Source organism: Petaurus breviceps, unplaced genomic scaffold (genome assembly GCF_028583685.1).
Source record: "Petaurus breviceps papuanus isolate PSGF00001 unplaced genomic scaffold, PetGlider_PUasm1.0 90667, whole genome shotgun sequence".
Classification (NCBI taxonomy): Eukaryota; Metazoa; Chordata; class Mammalia; order Diprotodontia; family Petauridae; genus Petaurus; species Petaurus breviceps.
Window position 1 is genome coordinate 5,506,728 of NW_027187302.1, and position 4,424 is coordinate 5,511,151.

Below are 4,424 nucleotides of genomic sequence, written 5' to 3' on the forward strand. Positions count from 1 at the left end.
TTTCCTGAGGGTGTAGAATCTCCTTATATGGAGGAAACATCCATTCCAATCAAGATGTGAAGAAATAGACCTCCCATGTCATAGGAGGAAAATCCACTGAAGGTTTTCCCCTAACTTTAATGATTGAGTAAGCAATGAACTATAGCAATATGCCTTTTTTATTACTAAAAAAAAAAAAAGTAACAGCAGGCTCATACCTCCTCTTATAAGGAAAAAATAATGCTTAATTTGAGGACTCTAAATGAAGTCAGAGGCTAAATTTGTAAGTGTCATAACCTTGGACCCGGTTCATTTAGGGTTCAGTAACAATAGTAGGACCAGTAGAACAACCTTGAGAAGCTGCCAGGCAAGACTGGCTTAGAGCAACACCTGAGACATATACTTGATGCTCTCAGCAAAGGTCATCAGGGAATAGAGTAGGCTGAAACAGCATGATAAAATTACCAGAAGACATTAGTGATCCAGTAGCATTGATGACATGAGTTGCCCTTCAACACATGTTCTCTGATCATACAAGCTCCCCATATATGTCCAATTTTTCCACTGATGGAGTATTTATTTTTTGGGAGAAAATGCTTAAAGCTCATGGAAAAATATTTTATTGCTACCTTTCTTACTTTGCTATTTCATTAAGTACTTTTGCTTTGACATAGTTGTGTTCATTCACTGTCTAGAAAAAAAAGTAAAAATATTGGTCAGGTTGTTTTTTTTTTTAAGTATCCACCAAGTGGATACTTGTCCATAGAACACCTTGAATCTCAGTTAACCTTGTGTAGGGTGATCCACTGTGTGAATTTGAGGGTACCTTCAGGTGCTACAAATGTATAAGTATGATACAAAGTAGGATGAAGAAACAATCCAGATAAATTGTTCTAGGAAAATTTGAGGATTTAGAGAACAGGGAAAGGAGGGTATCGAAAAAAGAAAAAAAAGTAGAAATAAAAAGGCAGTTCATTCCAGAACTAGGGGACAGCCTATGCTAATTTGTAGATGCAGGAGAATTCAGAACTGGTATTAGTAAACTTGAGTTTAAGGATCCCTCAGTTGTTGAAGTTGTAGTTATCTAGAAGATAATAGAAACTTGAGGGTTAAGGTAAAGGTGTTGGCTTCTAGGGTATGGTGGTAAGGGGGAAATTAGGGGTCTAAAGGCCAAGAAAGCAAGGCAAAGATAAATATGGAAGTCGTGGTCAGTAGTTAAGGAAGGAAAGGACAAGAATCCAGGCTGTTGGAGTGGCCGGGTGGCTCAGTGAGTAAGAGCACAGGTCCCAGAGTCGAGATGACCTGGGATTAAATCTAGGCTCAGATACTTAGCACCACACCCAGAAATAACTGGCCCTGTAACCTTGAGCAAGTTACTTAACCCCAATTGCTTTAAAAAAAAAAAAAGAATCCAGGCTGTTATGTAGATTGGGGTTTCTTGACCTTTTTTTTTTTTTTGGTATCATGGATTCCTTTAGCAATCCGGTAAAGCCTATGGGTCCCTTCTCAGAACCACTAAATTTTTTTTTTTTAAAGCAATTGGGGTTAAGTAACTTGCTCAAGGTTACACGGACAGTTATTTTGTGTGGGTGCCAAGTGTCTGAGGCCAGAAACGATGCCAGGTCTCCCAGAGGTCTTATTCACTGTACCACCTGGCTGCCCCAGAACCACTCATCTTAATGGGATTTAAGATTTTCCCCACCCATTAATAGGCCTCATGTGGAGCCTATTAAGGGAAGCTTGCTTAGAGGAGGCTTGCTTGTAGGAAGGTTTTCACACCTTTTGCTAATTTCTAATTAGGCACTGAATTACAGGGTTGTGATGCCTTTTGAGAAGTGTGTATGTATAGTCTGAGCTGGTATTTTGCTTTGGGGGCTTGCTTATTAAAAGGAACTTGTGATTACCTGGTCAAGATTCTGAGTGATGGTATGTTCAGAGCTCCCCAACTGCTCAGATGTAAGGTCTTTCTCTAATCAGGGATGTATGCAAAGTGTATAGTTGATTCAGGCAGTCAGAGCCCTGTGTGCTGGTCTTTATTTCTCTGCTTGCATTTTCTCTGTTTGTATTTTCTCTGAAGTTCAGGGTTCTGACTTTTGCTCTGAACTAGTAAATGCAATTAAAAAAGACTGTTGATCCCTTAAACAGCTATCTTTTCTAGTAAAGCAGATCTAAGAACCTGGGTATGCCAGTGTGGTTGCTGTTACAGAACCATGTTTTTAAATGCACAAGATGAAATACATAGGATTGGAAAGGAAACCAACTATATTGGAATATAGTTTTTGATATATATATATATTTTTTTTCAGTGAACCATAAAACATTTATTTCCAAACTATAAATAAAACTGCTCTCTGAGCAAAGAAGCTTTCCAGGTTCTGAGGTCCCAGCCCCTCCACCTTCTCCTAGATGGGGAATAGTTTATAGTTCACATTTTCTTCCCATAGCAACCTTGATTAACCCCTGAATTATGACAATTCTTGGTCTAAGAGGTCTTAGGGAACCAATCTAGGGGAACCAGCCCATTCCTCTCCTCTACTGTGACCCCTACCCAAGTCTTGCCCTTTTCAAGGCCTGGTAATATATCTAATTCACCCTGATGGTCCATACAGTTCTCATTTGGTCCTGGATACCAAGAACACGACTATAACAGATATTTCACCCCAATATCTTCCATGTTGATACGTTTTATCAGCTGAGTCCCAGAGTCTGGGCATCATAGAGCCCACTGCTGCCCATCTGATGAGGCAGGGTACTTGGATCTGCCTATCTGGTTGGCTTCCAATGGTGTACAAAGAAGAATCAGTGCAGGAAATGGGCTCGATGGTTCAGGCCCTACCAGTCAGGCAGGTCGCTGTTGCCCTTGGACCACAAAGTACTTTTTTCCTTCATCCTCATCCTCCTCCTCACCAGGCTCCCTGTTCCATAGGAGTAGCTCCAGGCTGGAGACAGGCCCTTTGTGGGGCTTAGGACCACTTTCACCTCTGGAGTTGAGGGCTTTGAGGGTGATGTGGAGGGATATCCCAGACAGACAGAGGGCAAAGCCCAGCCAGTTTAGGAGGCTGATCTGGTCTCCCAGCAGATGAGCTGCCAGCAGCAAAGTACAGACTTCTTTAAAAATCCCAGCAATGGAGAAGGTCAGGCTGGAGGTTCTGGAGACTAATAGGAACTCTGAAAAGCCCAAGCCAAAGGCAAGTATCCCACCAAAGAAGAGAGATCCAAGTACACCCAGGAGGATCCCTGGAAGATTTTCTCAGACGTAGACAAATGTAGTCCTTCAAAAATAGCAAAAAGGCAAGTGGTACATGGTGTCAATAGGATGTTGGAGACCTAGTTCAGCCTTCTGTAGGAGGATTTGGGTAAGGGTCCATCTAATTCCTCCAATGAATGAGGCCCCTAGCACCAAGGCAAATCCCTCACCATTGAACTGTGTGGGCTTATAAGTGAACATGAAGAGGCCACCAGCAATAAGCAGAACCACCAGGACTAGGGCCGCCCGAGTGAGATGGTGATGTACAGGAAGCTCCAGTCAGACAGACCCACGTCAAGTGCCGTTGCCAATGCTGTGGGAGCTACTCTCTGGAGATAGTCGGCCCAGCTCGGCACCACTCGGGGGTGCTGGTGGCAGCACTGTGCCAGTGCTCGGGACAGAGCAGAGAAAAAGAATATCACTACGAGGTGAAGCAGGGTCATTGAAGAGAGGGAAGTGGAAACTTTTCATTAGGCATTTGTTGTAGAAGGTGATGCCAATGGAGAAGCAGTAATAGAGAAGTACCAGCCCCAGAGTCAACATCACCTTCTAGATGAAGGTCAAGCCGAAGGTCCACCTCCCCATTGGCAGCAACAGCAATTCCCCAAACACCTTTTTGTCCACTGATGAATGGCAGAGGTTGGAGCTAGCAGCTACTGCCCTGGCTGGGCTCCAGCCCTCTCACATGAAGCCAATACACAAAGCAAGAGCTGGCTGTGCTGGACCAAGAACTTCAGTGGAAACATCTCTTCTCGGTGGTGGTTCTCTCCCAGTTGAAGGCTTAACATGGCCATATGATCACAGAAGCTCTGGGCTATGCTGATCATATATCACCTGAGTGGCTGGTAAATAGCACCTACCCTCACCATGGCTATGTGGATGCAGAGCTCACAGGATCTTGGATTTCTTGCTGTAGCCAGGCAGCTCTAGATGGGGCTCCTCCTGCCGGAAGTTCGAACCCGGCTCCTGCAGTCACCGTACTGGGAAGGTGGGGAGAGCCTTGATATATTTTTAAAAGGTTCATGGTTCCTAGAACCAGAACCCTCAATGTAGAGCAAGAGAATGATTCCAGTGACTGAAACACAGGAATGGACTTGGGACAAAGTTTACTTGCCAAAAAAGTTCTTTATAAATCTTCTTCTCTGCCTGATCTCAGGGTAGAAGTGGATCTGGACTTACCTATGGCTAAGCAGTGTGG

The 4,424-nt window shown here is 43.8% G+C and overlaps 1 pseudogene; it reads right to left on the reverse strand.

Moving 5' to 3' along the window:
- Positions 1-2,261: 2,261 nt before the first annotated feature.
- Positions 2,262-4,220, reverse strand: LOC138143798 (solute carrier family 35 member C2 pseudogene; annotated as a pseudogene).
- Positions 4,221-4,424: the final 204 nt, after the last annotated feature.